Raw genomic sequence first — 20425 nt, 5'->3', positions numbered from 1 at the left:
ACAGGGTTTCATAGATAGACAAATTTATATCCTTGATAGAGGAGCATGATAATTAGTTCCTCATAGTTTCCTTGGAAATGTGCTTCACCTCAGTCACTACTGCTCAAACTCATCGTCTAACAAAGAAAATTACCATATGATTTTTATCATATTATCAAGTGCATTCTGAAATAAATATAATGAGTGAAGTATAGATAACATTTGGAAGTGCTGATACCAGTGCCTGAAAGTCTCACGCAGGGTTGGTTACGATACACTGCAGTAATGTTTTCTGACCTGGTAAGTCTGTTTGAGGATTCTCTGAATTTCTGCTAAAGCCTGACTTTAAAGTCAACCAAAACCAAAATTCCTAAACAGAGGCTTCTACTGTGTATGGGAAAAGATAACAGAAAGAAGCAGAAAAATTGAAGAAGTTTGCAATCATTTTAATATTGTAATCATTTTAAAGATGGGCCTGAAAAATGAACTTGCACATTGTGATTTCATTGTTTGAAAATACTTAAGAAAGCAAATTTTTTGTCAGAAAAAACCATAGATTTTTGTTCATAAAAGCTAATTTTCAAATACATAAAAACTAAGTTTGATTTTTTTATATCTATAAATTGATAATTTCATATTCAAGAAATTCAGACTGCCTTCTTTGTCTAATTGACTCATTTGTTTTGTTTGTGTGTGTTTGAACCTGATGCCTATATCTGATTTCCTTTGCTGATTTATTTATTTTCATTCTTCCTGGCTGATTTTAGGTTTTGTATTTGTGCTTTCTCGGACCCTGCAGATTCTGCCTTCTCTTCTTAACCTTTTTTCCACAGCACAAAGCACTGTACTGACTTTGGTACCCATACAACTTCTCGAGCATTTGACCTGTTCTTTGTTCAGATCACTTTCTCCAAGACTGATATATCTTGTTGGAAAATATTTATTGGCTATTTATTTATAAATATTTATTTGCATAGAGAATTCTGACCACGTCAGGAAGCCCTTTTAGATATGTCTCCATTTGTAATGGATGAATTTTGTTGATAGTAACCAGCTGATGATCCCCTTGCTTGTGTTGCCAGATCCATTTCACAAAGGGCAGCAAACTTGTGCCTGGATTGTTACAGAGGTATTTTCCCCAAATGACCGGTGCTTCTGCAGCCCCTCAGTGCTGTTCTGCACTGATAACGTGCATGCTCTCTGCTGTGCATTATGACAGTCGGAGTGACATGCCATGCAATGAATAATAATGTGTCATAGCTGCAAGTAGTTAGAGCTTCCCTCACTTCTAGCACCTCGCCTAATGTGCCTCTCCCACACACTTTTGTGACAAAGGGCTGAGGTATATTTATATACTTGCTCTCATTTAACCAAAGCAGAAATTCTTGTCATTCTAGAGCTTAGCATATAAGGTCTTCATCAGCATGGTTTCCCTATAAATATCCCACTTAAATATCTTAGAGAATAAAATCCCAAGGATGGGCATTGGTATAATACAGAACTAGCCCAGAGAAAAAACATCAATCAGTTTGCTAAAGTGGGAATATATAAAATGCAGATATTTGAAGTTTTTTGCAGCAAAGTACAGAAGAGGTATCTCAAATGTATCCCCTGTTTTAGTATTAGCATATTCTGGAAATAAATTCCCATCCATGAATAAATTGCCTAATGCATATTCTCTCTGCACAGAATTGCCCCAGTAATTGTGACAAGCTGCAGTTTGTTTTGAGTTTTAGGGTTTTTTTCACTGACCAGCAGGCTTAATGACTGACTCATATCTTGCCATGCACTGCCTCCCACCTAATACCATAGTGACAAGCTGCTAGTTTTCTTCTGCTGAAAAGAAATAAGGAATAGAAATTAAGTCTTTCAAAAAATGAGATAGTTATCAATATCAGTATGATTAAACTGACCTGGATGGTGCTGACTACCTGCAAGGTTACACATGGACCTTAAACATTTAGCATGTATTAATTTCTGTTATATTAGGAAACAAATAATTAGTATTCTTTTCTGGAAGGCTTCTAAAGTTGAAAATATATGGGAGTTAGCTGATTAATGCACTTAGAAAAAATCTGTAAATCACAGAATTTTCCAAATTCACACATTTGAGCGCCTTTTAGAATATGTTTTAGAGATTTTGTTTGCAGAATAAAGTCAGGTTTTGTGATGCTCTGATGTTCCTCAGAAAATTTTAAATTGAAGAATTTCAGCAAGTTCAAATTCTTGTGTGAGTAATAATAATTTAAGAATTTCTGATCTTAAATACATTAATTTAATAGGAACAATGCCAATGCTGCTCTGCCTGCAAACAAGCAAAAAATCCTAAACTATCGAGTTTAAGGACCAATCTGCATCGATCTTTCTAAAAATATATACTTTCTAGTATCTATAATATAGTTTATTTTCAAATATATATCTAAATTTTATCAATTATTTGTCACACATTTTGGAATATTCTTTTAAATAAATAGCTATTCCTTAAGTCTTTCTAACTATAAAACCTCCATGGCAATTACATTCAAACATGACAGCATTTAGACATTTCCATTTTTCATGATAAACATCTATGTACATAGGTAATGTATCTCAAAAAAAGGCAGACACAAACCAATTTTTGATTCTTCTATCTGCACTAGTCATGCAGGAAAAGAAACAGCAATTTACATACAATTCTGTGATTTTCAATAGCTATGTGAATTCTTAAAAAAATGCTAAAGGACCACAATTCTGTACAATGATCACTTTGAAACCACATATTTATTGTTTGTTTTCATATCAATAAATAACAAGGGATAGATTTCTTTTTTGTTTGTATTTATTTTCCTAAAAAACCTTAGGGCAGGAGCATTAAATAAAAAAAACCAAACTGATTTGTCTTTAATTATCATATTTCTTGGAGCAGATTTGAATATAAAATTGAAACCGCTTTTGAACCTTAATTTTTTGAGAGACTGTATTACAATTCTATTTTGAACCTAATATTTTCTTCTAAATTTCTCTTCCAGAAAAGAAATGCTAGTAAAATGTACTTTTTGTGCTTTAGTATCATAGATGGTTAATTCCTGCTTCCAATTCTATGCCTTCATGGATGGAGTTACTAAATGTGTTTTCCAAAAGTGATGACTCATTGTAGTTGGCTCATCTTTGGAGAACACATTTTAACTGGAGCTGGATTTAGCAAATATTGCTGTGCTGCTTCTGAAAATAAGGCCCACATGAAACATTTTAAGTGAAAGGTCATTTCCTTTGACCTCCTGATTTTTACAAAATGTGTTTTCCATTAAGCTTTGAATAACTTCTGAGAATATTTCTTTAGCCTCTTATTCTAATTTTCTTAATATTAGCCCTTCTTATTGTTCAAAGACTATCAGTACTGTGATTTTTGGAGCCAGTAGTGCTCCTTATCTCTTACAGAATTTTTTAATATTTTATACTTCCATTGACATGCACAAAGGATTGTAAAGCAAATACAATTTAAAGGAAATGTAGCCTCAATCTAAGCTAGGAGAAAAGTGCAAGGAGAGAGAAATAGAAGGTCTGAAAAACAAAAAAGCATTTAGTATAACTCTGGATCAAATCCAGACTTCTGTGCATCACATCTTGTGGTTCCTTTGCTTTTTTCCCCACACTCAAACAATTTATAATAATCATGATGTACAGCTTCTTAAAACAATGTTACATCCCTTACAGGTGTTTTATCCTGTTCATCACCAGAAGTAATCCTTTTAACAAGAAACTCTTCCCGAGACCTTGAAGATCAGATGTGATTCAGTAAGGTGAGTATTGATTTAATACTTACTATTGATTTCATATTTAGTACCATTTCCCCTGGAAATGAAGTTCAGAGAATTTGTAGGAAAACTTAGCCTAAATTATCACTGAATAAAAAATAAATAAGAAGAAAATATTGATTATTAATACAATAAAAATAAAATAATAATTTGAATGTTTAAAATATTTTCTAAGAAAATAAATATCCTTTAAGTCATCCTTATTCTTGCCATCACATTTGCCACTTGTGACTGACAGCATTTCTTCTTATTAGGGTGTCTATGTCTAATGTGGGGTAAATAAAGAATGAGAAAAGTTCTCAACCACAGATTTTTTAAGACCTTTTCAAAGGATCCTTCCCTGATGGGGACAACGAAGTTTATTTGTATTAAACCTGTTTCCTCTCATTGTCTCCAAAATTTAGAATTATCTTTTCCACTTGCAACATTTCCAGGGCTTAAGTGCAAATCCAATGAATATTTGTCTTGGCTATTCTTCTGCTTATAGTGCTTTATGAAGTGAACTTATGGAACAATTTTGTCTTCTTTTTAGAAATGACAATACAGCAGACTAGGCAGGCTATTGGTCTGCTCTAGAGTGGCAGTAACCCAGTAAATTCCAAAAGAGTTTCAAGAGGCTCAGCATTGTCTTGTAGTGTTTCATCCATCTCTCTAAGATCATACTGAAGATGATTAGGTATTTCATATGCTCTTCAAATGATGTAGAGTTTTAATGTGTTTGTGGAGATAGAAGGGAGAGCTGAGCGCCTGATGAAAAAATCCAGAGAAATTAAAGTTGAAGAGTAATTTTTTAAGTAACCTATACCATAGTTCAGAACATTGGTGAGTATAAATACAGTGCTTCTTGCCTTTGTTCATTTCTAGGTCCTAAATTGTTCTCTGACTTCTCATCCTTCTAGTTTATGTCAACATCTGTTGATGTACATTTACGCTATAACACGCTCAGGGATCTTAAATTATTTGATATCAGGTGTTGACTGCTAGGGTACAGAAAAGAATGATAATTATTTAGAGGGATGGCTTTTTTACCCCAATTGCTACCTTATATTTTCCAATCTGCCTTGCCTGCTGTAGTGCACATCATGTGGTGATTATGGGTCAGGTCATACACGGACACTAGTGGAAGACTTTACACTCCCTAAATAAAGGTGAGTCCCTCCTGTTTAACACATGCAGTAAGTATATTTCCATTTTACAGGTAGAGAGGCAGGTGTGGAGAGAATCAAACAGCCCATCTTGATATCATGCAAAGACTCTGGAAATACAATCCCAGTGAGTCCTGGCTATAACACTTTTGATGCCCACATCACTCGCAGCAGTCCTACAAGCACCAACGGTAAGAAATCAGGTCCTTATATAATATGCATTATAGTATTTCAATGCATTTGAATTTAGAAAAATCTGGAAAAAAAAGCTTATGTTGTTTACTGGTGGCCAAGGATGTGCCATTACTATTTTAAGGGAAAAAAAAAATAAAAGGAAAAGGGAGTAGAAAAAAAAATTGCTATGAAAGTACTGAGTTTTTTCATATTGACAAATGAGGATGAAGTGAAAATATTTTCTCATGTACAGATGATTCCCCAATGTTGGGCATAGGAATAGAAGATGCTGAAGATACTTAGCTGAAGTAATTTATTTTATATGTACCTGAAAAGAGATCTTGAATATTGAAGTTATCTGCTTTGGAAATGTTATTTGTGGCACAAAATTTTCATATTTTCTCCATTTTGACAATTTGCCCTTTCTATGCAACACTTATTTTCCTCCCCAGTTTATTGAAAGCTGTAACTTTCTTTGCATGGTTAAAGCAAACTATCCTGCTTGTTGTGATGAAAATTTAGAGATCTTGGATGTTACCTTTTCTTTGGCTCAGAAGTTAAATTATAAATCTTTTCCCTGTATCAGAATTTCACTTTAAATAAATGCTAAATATAAGGACAAGATAGGAAAATATGGCTGCTAGGTTGTCTCTCAATATGTGGAAATTGTATTTTCCAGTCACAATAACTCCACAGGAGAAGAAATTAGGATGTCTGATACATTCGTCTGTGTGTCAAAGTATCATATTTTTGCTATTTAATATTCACTTCGGGAAAAAAAGGCTGTCACACGATAAAGACATTATTTTCAAACAGATGGATTATTCCTGCCCAAATCTAGTTGTCTATATTCTTAAATTTTAATTCTCAAAAATTTAATTTTAAAGAAACTGTCCCTCTTTTTTGCTCTACTAACATTTTCCAATCTCAATGATTATATAATTGTGTGATTTAGAAAACCAAGTACATATTAAATGGGGCATGGATATAAAATAAAGAATGCTCTATTCTCATTTACACCTGCATTAATCTGGAGATGGTCCATTGAAATCAAAGAAGTAATTCCTCCCTATGGAATGAATTCATGACAGCTTAATGTCAATGGTGCTCAGTCCTAGAAAGGAGAGAATTCTTCTCAATCCAAATTCTAAGCCTGAAATTAATAGCATAAGAAAATCACAGGATTTGGGTACTATTCTCAGAACAGCTATGTGGTGAAAACACTTGAAATTTATATGTCCCATTCAGAATTGCAACATGATTGCAAGAGCTGAATTAGGAAACTTTTACCTTTTTTCTTTCTCCTATTTTTTTCCTCCATGCATAATTCATTTTAGAAAACAAAGGAAACCCTTTGCTAGTGCAGAGTTGAATGCTAAGCACATAACTCTGACAAGCCCACAGTAAATGAGAAACTAAGAGCACTTGAGAAAAAATATTTTTACCAGTTAAATATGAGGTTTCTTATTTTTCTTTTAAGTAAATACTTCTATGGACTGTTAAATTGCAGAATCATAGAATACTGGAGGGTGGAATGGACCTTCTAAGGTCACATAGCCCATCCCCACTGCTCAAGCAGATTCATCTGGAGCAAATTGCCTGGTGCCATGTCCAGATGGCTTCTGAATATTACCAAGGGGGGAAGACTCCACAACCTCCCTGGGCAACCTGTGCCAGTGCTCTTACTGTCATAGTAAAAAATGTTTCATGATATTCAAAGGGAACCGCTGATGTTTCAGTGTGTGCCCACTGCCTCTGGTTCTGTCACTGGGCATCACTGGCTCCATCCCCTTTGCGCCCTTCCTCCATGCACATGGAGACATTAATAAGATTCCACCAAGCCTCCTCTTCTCCAGTCTAAACAGTCTCAGTTCTTCCAACCTTTGCCCATAGGAAAAATGCTCTAATATGTTGTCCTTATACTGCCTTGTTGGACTCTCTCCATTCTGTCCATGTCTCTCTTGCAGTGAGCAGCTCAGATCTGGGCACAGCACTCCAGGTGTGACCTGTCTGGGGCTGAGCAGAGGGGAAGAATCACCCCTCTCCACCTGTTGGCAATGCCTGGTGCAGCCCAGGATACCATTAGGACTCTTGATCAGCTTGGGGAACTGGTTTTGCCTCTGCATAACAGAAAACTTGACAATAAGTGACTCAGTTCCATAAGAAGAAATTCTAGAAAGTCTCTTCAAACAGCAGGCTGTTTTCAGTCATGGATGGTTAGCATGGAAGATGAAAATTTGTACAAATGTACAACAATTCTAAATTTGCCCTATTTACCCAACTGCACAAGGAACACACAATAGGCATACAGAAGTTTTGAGAATGTGGTTCCCTTCAAATGTAAACAAGAAACCCCACCATTCAATTCCATCATTATCAGAAACAGTTGTTATTATGATATTATGAAGAGGTTAGTTATAGAACAGTCAGGTACACATCCCTGTGCCAAAATCATGTGCTGTGGTTTTATCCAGATTTTCCTGGAAGGAAGATAGCTTTTCTTTTACTTCTTCCAAGCTGCTCTGACCCAGTAGAAATTACTTGCAAAAAAAAAAAAAATCTCACTAGAACTGTAAACATCAGGAAAAAAAAGCCCATGAAAATCAATAAATGAGGTAGTATCATTCAATTGATAATTTTGATGGCATGCACCTGATTTTATTGCTTTTTGTATTAAAAAAAAAATTGAACAATAATCAGTGAAATCACAGAAACAGGAAATTATATACTGTGGGCTCCAATTACAGGAGAATATTTATGTTATTTCTTTTAGATCATATATAATGTATTTTATATAGTCTGAGAATTTTAGGAGATCCATTGAATTAATGAATTAATTAATAAGCTTGATCCTAGATCTGTGCAGTCAAAAGTATGTTTGTCAGCGAATTTTATTCCCTTTTGAAAGTAGAAAGCTCTAACAGAATTCAAGTACTCTCTACATATGCAAACATGTTCTTGTCAGAAATACTAAATAAAAAAGAAAAAATAATATTTTATTTTCTTTATGATTTCCTAGTTTTTATTTGAAAGGATGGTGGGACTGTCAACTGACTTAAGAAAGTGCTGCAATTGTTTTTCACTTTGTCTAAGTAAAGCAATCTGTTTTACTGGTTTTTTCCTCAAAATTTGGTTCTGTTTATTCAATTACAATGTTTCTCTTCTCCTTTGTTTAGGGTCAGAATCCTTTTCTCTTAGTCTTTAGCCACATTTCTCTTCCACCAAATGACTGAATATTGTGAATGTTTGGTCGTTTCCACTAGTATCTTACAGTATTAGTCATACACAGAGTTCTGTAACTGGCCTTGTCTGCTGGAAAGGAAAACAATCTATATAGCAATCTTTATAACAATGTGTTCTTCGTGTTTATGTTGTGAATATTTGCCAGTACATACATTTGAATTTTGTTATCCTTTCATACTCAGCACTGGGCAAGATTGAAGGCAATATACAAACAACAGTGTTTCAAGGCAACAGTATATTATGTGCTGGAGGAAAAACGTAACAGTTCTCTCCAGAGTTAATGATAGTCTTTTAACATTTGATTAAGAAATGAGTTATTGTGATAGTACCAAAATATTTAGTTTAAATAGGTTTCATATGTGTGTGAAATATATGCTTCTAAACAGATAAATGCAATTATATTTTTTTTTTTGTATAAAGATATTTACTTTTTCATGTAGCATGGAATGTTATCCTGTAAATATTGCAAACTAGATTGCTTTAAAGTTATGTTCTAAGAAACTAATCACACTACCTTCTATGTTTATTGGGTGATAAAGCCTAATCGATGTATTAAAGATAACAAAACTTTGAGATCATATCATGGCCTAGAGCATGTTGCAGTTTTGATACATTTTTTTGTTTAGCCACACATATGCCAGCAAATATATTATCTTTGTATATATCTTTGTATATAGAAAGATATGTAATATATTTAAGCAGTTATCTGTTGGAAATGTGTATTTTGATGTCATTTGAAAATACACATATTTCTATCATAAGTATCCCTTTGAATCAACAGAGATACTGTAGCTACAGCAGAGTTTGTGTCTTAGATTCTGATTGGATGCCCAAAATCTTCTGCACCTGACACCTGTATATTTGTTTAATTCAGTTATAGAAACCTTTGCTTTCACTCACAGATTCTTTAATAGTAGCAAGAATTTTTTCAGGAACTTCTTGGAAAAACAGTGCAGGAAACATATTAGACGGTGATGTTTTTATCCTCCTGGGAAAAGGAGCAACCTTATGGTTTTTTGGATTTTGAGTAGTTAAAAGAAAAAGACTCTTATAAGATGCTTGTAGGCCCAAAATACACCACCAGCATCAGTGAATCAGAGAGGAACAAAATAAGCTCACCAACTGAGAAAAAGATTGATACTTGTCAGCAAGTAACTTGTTACTTCATGTCCTACCACACTTGCAACCTTACTCAAAAAAAACCCAGAGACTTTTTCAGCATATTGGAAAGACTGCTAGGTTTGGGTTATTTATTATTGCTACACGCTCAGCCTTTCACCCATTGCAGGTAATTTGTGTTTGCCACTGATTTCAGGGATAGTAAGATCAGATGATAAATGTACCCAGTTCCAGTTGCTTAACTTATATCTAGTAGGACCTTCTCACCAGAAAGCTTGTTGAGTCAGTAGAATAAATCTGAAAGTCAATGTTAATGATTCAGTAAGTGTTACTTGACTGAATTCAGCTAGCTTATGGATTTTATAATTCTGGAAAAACTTCTAATATGACATAGAACTTACACTTTATTTTATATTCACATTTGTCAATTTCACACAAAAGCTGAAGCCTGAGTAAGGCTACCAAACATAAATTTACTATTTGACGGAGGACTGAGCAAAGAGCTAGTTATATTACAATGTGCATGAAATAACTCAGTTACTGCTTGTAATTTGAAGTTTGCTATAATTACCATTAAAGCACCTGACTTTTTTTTTTTTTTGGGTTGTATGGAGGAGTTGGATCTATAAATAATATCTTTCTGATTTTAAGAGAGACAAGTGCCAGCACATACATCGCCCACTTTCTGTTTCCATGAAGTGAGTATTGTATCTGACCTTACACATACAAAATTTTCTGTAAAATTTCCATTGAACTTAGATCCCTTGGAGAAACGAGACATAAGCACAACTCTGAGCACTTTAGGTGATATAGATAAGTACATCTAACATACCTGGGCAAGCAGGTAAGAGCACAAAAAATATGTCAATATTTCAGTAACTCAAATTAGAGAGCCAGTTCAGAAAACTCCAAAATGCATGTCTGAAGCCATTGTAATCAAACTGTGGCAGATTTGATAGGCGAGCCCAGATGTTGCATTGCTGCCTTGCTGTCACAGCTTACTGAAGGTAGGACTTAAACTCATTGAAACCTTGAAGCTGTTAAAAGGGCTTTTGCCCTTGAACAGCTGCCAAAATGGAATTTTAGGTAATTTTTATGTGCATACAAGTTTTAAACAAACATTGATTTCTGTAATTGGAAATCAGATTGTCTTTCAATGCAAATTATTTTCATTGTTACAGTTTTTGCAAAGATAACTTTATACCTTGTTTCATATTACCATTGTGCCTCTACATCGGTGGCCAGAGCCAGTACCTGTGAATTCTGGTTGCCCTGTACTTCTTTTGCAAAGACAACTTCATACCTCATTTCATCTTGCTGTCATTTACTCTGCCTCATCGGCTAGGCTGGAACCTGAGAATATTGGTTGAGCTGTCAGAATCAGGCAGGCTTTTAAGAAAATTAGTTTTGACATTCCTTTCCTTAAGATGATCCCTTGTTTTTCAATTACTGCTTTCTGACTCGGAGATTTCTTAAGGTAACCCTGAGTTTGTTCCCAGTCTGTCAAGCAGGTGGCAGCAGTGTCACGTCGGAGCAGCTCCCGGCCCCTTTCCCTGACATCAAGTGTTAATGCAATTGACCAATCAGTGCTAAGATGATGGGAGGTAATTGGGTAATTGTATTTTACTGATCACAAGCAAAGAAAAAGGGAAGGGGGGGGGGGGAGAGAAGAAGGGGACAGAGGGGGGAAAGAAATTTAAAAAAAAAAAAAAAAAAAAAGAGAGAGAGAAGAAACAAACCGCAACAGAGGAAGAGGGGAGAAGGAGGAGTGTAGCCAGAGCGACCAGCCCTGGGACATTTGCAAATCTTAGGGTGCCACTGAAAGGTGGGGAGTAGGAGAAAGCCAGAGCGACTGAAAAGCGGAGCTACTCCCAGCAACAGCCGCAGCTGTCAGGAGCTGGATATACACATACATGCGTCCCTACATGCTCACACGGGGAGAATTCAAGCTGCAGCTCATAGGAGGAGGGAAGCGTTTCGGCTGTGCAAAGGGCTATGCATGCCAGGGATGAAACTAAAAGCTGAAAGAACCGGCTGCGCTCCTGGGACTGTGTCATCTTGGAAGGGAGGGAGGCAGGAAGGAAGGAAGGAAGAAAAGGGGGAAGATAACTGGCGTGTGGAAGAAGATGGGAGACTAACTCACTGCTGTGCAGAAGGGAAATCCAACTTGTACATCTGAAATACACCAGGCTCAGCTTGGAAATGAGATCAGACCTGCATTGAAACACAGAAAGGGAGGAAAAGGGAGGCAGAGACGGGAGAGCTTTTATCCTTTTTCCTCTCTCTCTTTCCCTCTCTCTCCTCAAAGAAATAGAAGTTTATCCGTCTCACTGCTTCTGGATTCATAGAGCTGCTGGACAAAAGATGGAGAGGAAGCTAAAATGAAAAGCAAAGTACGCTTCTGAAATTTACAGCTAAAAGGACAAATCACATCTTTTCGGGTTTCTTTGTGCCCCATCGGGGGAGTTCTAACATCTGAAGGATTTTGAAAAGTGGGGGGGGGGGGGGGGGGGGGGGGGGAAGGCGAGAGTGGGCGTTAAAAATACCCATCCCAAGTGTTTAAAAAATAACGAGGTGATGGATTTATCCTTGACAGCTGGTGGGAACCTTGAATTTTTCTCTACTCCCTCCCTCCTTCATTTCATTTAATGTGAAATTATGAAAATGCAGAGGAGTTGGAGGGAAGGCAAAAGGATATAACGTGGAGTTTGAAACAAGGAGAGGGTGCTGATGCTGTGGATTGCTGGCTTCTTGCCGAAATCAAAAATCCAATTGCGCACTGGGTTGTGATTGGAAATCTAATCAGATCTTTGGAGAGGGGGGAGAGAGACTAAAAGTTTATTGTTTTGACAGACAGGAATAAAAATTTAAATGCAAGAGGAGATTCTTTTCTAAAGGAGTGTGGGGGTATAGAGGAAAATAAGAATGGGAATCCCCATTCTAATGTGGAGACACATGGATTGGATAATTGATAGTGCAGCAAAGAAGGAGCAAAAAGAAAATTGTCTGGCAAGACCTGGATCCTAAGTGTCACAACAAAATTACATTAAAAGAATGCAGATGGAAGATTGCTTAAAAGGAAATACAGTTATTTCTGCTCTCCAGAGAAAAAACAAATAGAGAGCAATGGGGAGCAGTGGAGCCAAAGAGGCAGAAAACCTCAGAAAAAGGAAATTAAGCAAATGATCCACAGTGGAATGAAAAGTTTCAGAAAGGAAAAGGACTATTCATCCTTCTCAAGGATTTTTGGTTTTTTCCTGTTATTTTAAACCACTACTCTTCAGTGGAGGCAACCATCAACATTACTACTACAGAAATTTTAAGCAGAAAAGTTGAAAGCCACCGAGAAAATAAGGACAGAGAAGAAGAAAGCAAATTGCCAGAAGGGGAGAGTTCAGCAGTGTTGGGTTGGATTGGCACCTGTATGGACTGAAATTGCTGGGAAATTGCAATTGGATATCCTTTTTTTTTTTTTTTTTTTTAAATTTCCTTTCTTGTTTTTAATTTTGTTTTGGTTGCTGAAATGAAAGAGTTTTCTAACCCCTCCCCCACCCTGGTTTTTCATAATCACTCGGATTTCCAGCTGGATAGTCTTTGAGGATACAGTGAGTACACTTTTAATTTTATTATTTTTTGGAAAAGGAACTATGCCCCATTGCCTTTCTTCTTTCATCCTTATTCCTCTTTTCTCAGTCTTTCCCCCCCACCTGAATAAAGAACCTGACTGTATTTTGATAATGGCTGGAGGGGGGCAGTTGGGAAGAGAGAAGGGAAGGAATGAGGGTAGAACTGAATTCTCACAGTAGCTCAAATTCCTAAAACTCGAGCCTTGGTAGGGTGTTATAGACACCTGCCTGTGTGTCTCTATAGCATTTATAAATGTTTGCTAGCAAAGAAATCTTTTGAGAAAGCCCTTGCAGTGAGGGGGGGGTGCTGCCTGATTTCCCAGTCTCTACAAACGGATGCAAGTTGCATGGAATTAGATGCACAGAGGAGGTTTATTTATTTACTAAGTGTTTAAAATAGTTCAAGGCTCTGATTTGAATGCTGGTATCCAGACTGACATTGCAGATCAATATGGTGTATTTAAAGGAACATTTTATAATCAAGCAGGGAGGTGAAGGATGGCTTTTGGCGGGAGTGGGGGGGTGTGAGGCAGGGGCTTTTAATGGATTTTGAGGATGCAGCTCCAAGCGAAATGACATGTTTTACACCCCATTGCTAAGAAAGGACAGTAATACGCAGAGAGAGGATATTCTCCTATTGAAGGGGAGTTTAGGGAACTGCTATACTGGCCACCCATGCCCTCTGGATCTCCTAGGAAATTCTTTGTGATTTTGTGGTGAATCCTTCAGGGTTCCATTGGACTTTCATGGCAGTTAAAAGAGATTTACTTTGATTGACAAGAAGTGAGAGGATTCGGAGGTGTCAGGAGACTTTCTTTATTATGCTGGTAATGAAAATAATTAAAAAGTGGCTTGTAAATGGTGAGCTTCAGAAAATAGCAATGTTGTGTAGCAGACCAGCAAATATCTCTCCCTTCCTGGAGAAATGTCGTGTGGGAGGGTAGAATAAAGGGAGGATAACACGATGTTTAAAATAGAGGTCCATGTTTTCCTGTGGGGAAAAGTGTTACTTCCGTCCCCTCTCCTGGCATGACTGCATAGCTCGTGAGTAGGGAGTTTTCTTTCTTTTACTTCTCTTTCTGTCCTCCCTCACCTCTGCCCTCTTCAACCTTGGCCTTCACATGTTAAGGTTCCAGCTGAAGGTATTAGGCCAAAACTGGTGCAGAATGAGAGGGAGAAACAATTAATTAAATGAACCATTGAATAGGAATGGGTTTTTGTTGGGTTCTTTTTGCAGGCAAGGTGCAGAACTAGCTTTGCCACTCATTTTACTTTTCTCTAGCAGCAATATTCTGGAGAAGGGGAGAGCGGTCAGGGAGGAAAGAAGTGTTGATAGATCCAGATTTTAGCCCTTTTAATTTCTGGCAGCATTTCTCACTTCACAAGCTGCCTGCATGAAACAACACAAAAAAGGGCTGTAACTTCCCTGGATAAATACATAAACCATTATTAGCCTCTTTGTTTTTTCCCCCTTTCTTCATTCATCGACATCACTACTGTTACTTCATGTAAATGTCCTGAATCTTTTGGCGTAATGGAAATGAGAACTTCTGCCCCTCAAATATGTCCCATGTGCTTCTGTTTGGAGGTCATGCCTCTTAAACATTGGCTATTTGAGAAGGATTAATCAATTCTGCACCTAAGGAAATCACTGGGAGATCTTGTTTGGCCACGTGAACAAATCCGACCCTTTGTGCAGTTATGTTCAGGAAAAGAAGGAAGCAGGCACAGCAAAAAATGTTCCTTCCAGGTCCAATTGCTCTCATCCTTCTCAATATAGCTAAATTGTTTTAGTGTGAAGTGCTTTAGCCTCCTTTTTTTTTCTCTGGGCCCATGTTTCCTGGTGGGACACTAAATGGGTAATAAGTTTGTCAGCATCTGAAAACAAGTGCAAAACTCTCTCTTGTTTATTCCTTCATGTATCATGATAAGTCTGTGCCCTGTTGTGGGCTGCACTTACATCAGCAGTTGCAGCAATAGAAAAGCTAAATTTATGTTAAGTTGCTGCTCAGTAATTACTGAAGGAAAAAGAAGCTGGCTAAGAAAAAGGCATCTCCAAGCTTTTCCCTGGATTGCTCTCAAGTGAACACATAAACAGAAAATTTGATAGAGCAACTCCAGTTTTGGCCAATAGAAAGCTGCCATAGCTGCCCTATTCATTTTGTACAATAACTAGCAGGAGTATTTTCTTGACATGATAAAGAAGCACTGGGAAAATTTAGTCACCAGTTTGGGCTGAAATAGGCAAACCTTATCAACATTAAAAAGCTAGGGATGTGTGTCTGCTTCCAAAGAGGCAACAGTTTCACACTTGAGTGAATCATTCACTTAATACAGTAGCCAAAAGACTCATGGAACAGCCCAGAGTTTAACTCCTTCAATGTCAAAGTGGGAATGAGTATAGCATTTCTCAGTATTTGTGCTGAGGCTTATCCAGAGCCCAAAGGGCTGATCATAAAATAAATAGCCTAAATATTAATCCAAACATCCAGCCACGTGGAAGCAACATATCTCCTCATCCAGTGGCAGGAGCTGGCTGTCTCTGCTACTTCCCTCACAGGTGTCTGAGCACAGGTGTGTCATTCAGTGGCATATGCTGGTCCTGAGGGCTGTCTCCTCTTCAAACCATGGATGATATTTTTGGTAGTGACCCCAGGAAGCTGGGATTTTAGCACTGTATAGGGAACAATTATGTGTATATGTAGGCACTAAATGCAGGAAGAAAGATAAAGCTGTATTGGAAGGTCCTGCTCTGCTTGGTCTAATTGTTTTCCAGAAGGTCGGAGATCAAAACTCGAACTTGAGGCAAAATGTAAGTTCTTAATGCAAGGGGATGGCTGCTCTATGTCTTTTCTCATGTCAGGAATGATTTGTACTGATCTAGAATTGAAGCAGGTTCAGTTTGCTGGAGCGGCAAATTGTGTCACAGTATCTCCCAGCCTGATACCACTGACAAGTGAAAAATGAGCTTTTAAATTAGGTGAGACCCAAGAAAAAAATGCTGTAGATGTGAGCCAATACAAGCAATTATGCGGGACTGGAGAAAAACAAAGGGATTCCAGAAGTGTTGCTATGGATTCCTATATGTAGGCTTTAAAATTATTTGCCTGTGACCTAAAAAGCTGTCTCCTATTTGATGTGAAGATTCTTGCTGTTGCAATATTAGGCAGGAAGATTTTGGATGGGACTCAAGACAGGATTTTAGCACATTTTGAGAGAGCTTGTTGCTGGTGAAAAATCCCAAGCCAAGTTGCAGCATATTCACTGAAGGAGTGCACTGTGCACTCAGCAGCAGCGTGAGAGAGAGGGAGCCTCCATCTCTGTCTTGCCAGAGTGTCTTTGTGTTGGCTTGGAGATATGCTTTTGTTTCTGATGGCTAGTGAGGGAACAAGGGGAGAAGGAAGGGTGATGGAATTAGTGCCATTTCCAGTCTTGGATGAAAATTACTCTGAAGATATTCATGTTGGAACCTGCTAAGTATTTTCTAGAGTAGTGCAGCTGACTGCATTTCAGGTTAGTATTCTCAGGGGCCTTTCATCCCATTACCAGCTGCTCTGTGAAAGTCATAAACAAAAACAAGCCTCCTTCAGCCCCCACAGGATAACCCAGATGAGAAGGATTTAGAAATAGCAGCAGCCATGCTGATCTGGAAGGTGGCCTTGCAGCATGCTTGACTCTAGCAGCTTAGAGAAGGAGCAGCCTTGGGAAAGAATCCTGCCTCTACTTCCTGTCATGGCAGAAGGCATTGGGGATTGGTTTATGACACTTTAGAGTGGTTGATTTAATGACTTCATTCACCAAAAAAAAAAAGGGGGTACCTGTTATTTAACTGTACTCTCATGGTCATTTTTTTGATCCTAAGGGGTAGAAATGGGGGCACAAGAAGGGAGATGATTATGCCAGTAGTGTGTTTTGCTTGCATATTCACAAGCTGCAATACATGGAAGTGAATTAATGTGTAGTTCCTGGTAGGGAGCCTGGATATTTTGCTATCTGTTAGTGAAAAAGGCAAAAATCAGAAGCTTGTGCATGCACACAATAAAAGAGAATCAGGATTTACATTTGGTATCCAAGGAAGCGAGAGCAGAATCCTGCAGGGCTTTCTGTTCATTGTTTAAATGTTGCCATAGTGATATCTCAGGGCACAAGTTACATGTTTTCCTCTTCTAGAGTTGAGCTTTGCTTCTCTCTCTCTCTCTCTCTCTCTCAATCTCCTCTCTCTCTGTCTCTCTCGCTATTCTAAACTAGCAGGAATATCTCCACAGCAGAACTTTGCACAGCAATAGGAAAAGATGCTTGCATTATCAAATGGCGTATATGCCTGTATACTCTTCACTGATACTTGCTAATATGTTGGAAACCCAGTTAGGAGGAAATTGTTGGATAGAAGTGGAGTGTGAGACTTGTTGTTAGGACATGGAGCATATTACAATATTTTCTGTAGTGGTGATATGTTAATTGGATAGCTGCAGGCAAGCAAAGTGTAGCAGTCGCTGACAATTAGAAACAACAATGGACTTTCCAGGACTGGATCTATTCCTTGGGCATATTAAAAAGCATTTCAGGTATATACCATGGCCTGTGTAAATTTAAATACTAACATATATCTTGAAATTCTGTTTTCACAGTGCCAGGACAAGATTTACCTTTGCTGCTTGTGAAAGGGAGAGAGGCGGCATCAGACCACTGAATAAAATCTGCCATAGTTTTGCTGCCAAGCTTGTACTTGTTATGTCAGGACTGTGGGGGAGCAATATAACCAGGAACCAGCAGAATTAAAAAGGAAACCAAGCACCCTCAAAACAAGGCAAAATATTCCATCAACAATTATTTCATTTGCAACTAGATAAAGCTTACTCAGAAGTTTCACAGCAAGATAAGTTAAATAAATGATGTTTTCTCTGCAAATGAGCAGCAATTCAGAGCATTCATTAATGCTCTTTGTGTTTGAGGGATCAGTTAGTTAACAGCTATGGGATTACGGGATTCATATCATCCTGTGCATTAAAATAATCCTTGGAAATATGGATGTGATTTCCTTTCATATTTGTACAGACACTGCAGTATGACCTGACTTCTAGAAGGCCCAGGAGTTAGTGCTTTTATTTCACCATACATATAAGAGTCATTGCCCAAAGGATCTGACCTGATGCTGAAAAACAGTGGTAGTAAGTTTCAGAAAGTATTAGAGTCCTTCAGATCTGCAGCACATTTTGATTTTGCCTACAAATCTCTCTTCACTTTCATGGCAATAATCTCTTCCCTCCCGTACCATGTTACATGGGAAATAAAGCCAAGTGCACAAAGAGCCTGGTTATCCTTGTGGGGGTGCAGCAAGAGTCAGAACAGGGCAGGTTTCCTCACACTGCTTATCATCACACCTTAGACATGATCTTAAGCTAAAGACTATCTTAAGATCTTAAACAGGCAATAATTCTGTTCATGTGTTTTGAACTTACCAAAATCCTTGCAATGGCAAAAAGGTGGCCACCTGTGGCTGAGATGGGGGCTACTCACCTCACTTCTCGTGCACTGTGCCCACTCATCAAGTTACTGAAGATCACCAGGTTCCATTGTCTTAATTGGAAACCATGATAGTAGGGAATAGAGAAGGAAATTTTCATCATACTGAATCCTCATCAACTATAAAGCAACATTTAACTTTGTTGTAAATCTCCAAAAACAGCTATTAGTGGACTGTTCATGTAAGAGAAGAGGGTGACAGTCTCTCCATGAACAGGTATAAGTGAGATTTTTCTTGCAGGAATTAATTAAAAAAATTAGGGTTTTTTTAATCCACTATTGCTCATTTTTTAGTCATCATTTAGCACTGTAAAGTGTAGGAACTAGTTGCTCTGTAATAACCCTTCCATGCAACTGGTTTGATTCCTTTACCATTTATTTTCTTCTGTCATTGTGTGAACATAAACCCAGATTTGCTCCAATTGATCTCAATAAGATATTTAGTAATTACTTCAGCAGGACAGATCTTGCTCTGTAGGTTTTTGTTTTCTTTGTTCTTTATTTCCACAGCTAAATAATCAAATAAGTATTTATATTTACGGGTGTAAAAAGATGATCTGAATGCCATGTTGAGTTAATGTGCTGCAAGTTTCAGAATTTCCAAAGGCTCTGTGCTCCTTTGCCATCCCTGCTGACATTCCAGGTGTTAGTGCATCTTTTTCATCAGTGTGTAATAGAATAATTGATGAATTAATCTCACTGCAACAGCAAAACCTGATCTTATATTAACAAAAGAAGCTGTTTTTAAAGTTAGATATTTTAGGTCTGAATTCTCAGCCTTAGGATCGTGTAATCTCTGTGTATTGATTACACATGTCAATAACTGAATATTGTAACATGTTAGAATAATTTTAACAAAAATGCTATTGTTTTTATTTTAAAAGAGGCTAGAAGAGGTTTTACAGGGACAGAAAGAAGTGGATTAAGGAGTCATAGTTTTCTCTCTCTCCATACATGCAAGTTTCAAATGAAACGTGCACAAATATATTCAATTCCATGAGCTTCTTTGCCAAAGGGCATATATGCTGTGTTAATGGTTCTTTGCTTAGCTGTTTGGTTTTACAAGGATTTTCTTTGCTCCTACTCAGTTTGTGAGCCCTTATTGGACAGGCAGCTTCTTCTACAAGTGATTATATATTATTTTTCCGGAGGAAAGCTTTTATATTTGCTATATCCGTTGGAGAACTGAGTTTCATTTTTGTTAAGGTTGTTGATGACACAGCTACCAGAGGGTAAGGATGGTGACCCCATTAGCCTTTCATGTTGCTCATATGCAGTGCACAGTCTAATACTTCAATAGGAGTTTTATTGCATTTAACGCCCGTGTGAATTTTGACTGTATATGGTGCAGGGAATTAAAACCATAATGGATTTCTCCTTTGAACCAGAAAGAGGTCAGAAAACTTCACCTTCAGTGAATGTTCATGTTGATATCCCTCTTTCTGTAATGTGCATTTTCCTGAGTGGTCTGGCCCTGAAGATTGAGTTACATACATTAAGTGAAGGCCTGGAGGTATCTGCTAAAGACTACATAGTGGAGGATGGCTCAGTCCTTAGGTAACTTTCCATAACATGTGGAAAAAATAATTGCATTTTTTAATGGGAAATTTCAGGTTTGTGGATATGATGAAAATGTCATGCAGCCGTAGTAGAATGTCATTAAGAGTTGCAAAGAAGTATGATAATAAATACATTCCCAAAGGTATTGCATCTAATTTAAAATATCACCCAGATAAGACTTTTTTTGTGTCTTGGCAAAGAAAGGTAAAGTTGATGATTACCTATGGCCAAATCAAAGGTAAAAAGCAGTCAATGATGCTGC

At 37.4% G+C, this 20425-nt stretch overlaps 1 protein-coding gene across 6 annotated transcripts in view; it reads left to right on the top strand.

The window, feature by feature from the left end:
• The window catches only part of LRRC4C (leucine rich repeat containing 4C), a 483012-nt gene that overhangs the window by 381001 nt on the left and 81586 nt on the right, over window positions 1-20425 (top strand). For 4 of the 6 annotated variants that reach the window (XM_054275195.1, XM_054275201.1, XM_054275194.1 and 1 more), the window contains 2 exons: window positions 3673-3762; window positions 4972-5109. The gene's annotated coding sequence lies outside the window, so the exon portion shown is untranslated. Of the gene's footprint in view, window positions 1-3672; window positions 3763-4971; window positions 5110-11965; window positions 13060-20425 lie in introns of those variants that run through there. The other 2 variants (XM_054275202.1, XM_054275198.1) reach the window with 1 other exon arrangement.

The sequence above is a fragment of the Melozone crissalis genome, unplaced genomic scaffold (assembly GCF_028551555.1).
Source record: "Melozone crissalis strain CALT ecotype California unplaced genomic scaffold, PUWL_Pcris_2 ptg000018l_1, whole genome shotgun sequence".
Classification (NCBI taxonomy): Eukaryota; Metazoa; Chordata; class Aves; order Passeriformes; family Passerellidae; genus Melozone; species Melozone crissalis.
Note: the sequence above shows the minus strand (reverse complement) of the source record. Positions and strands in the feature narration are given on the sequence as shown.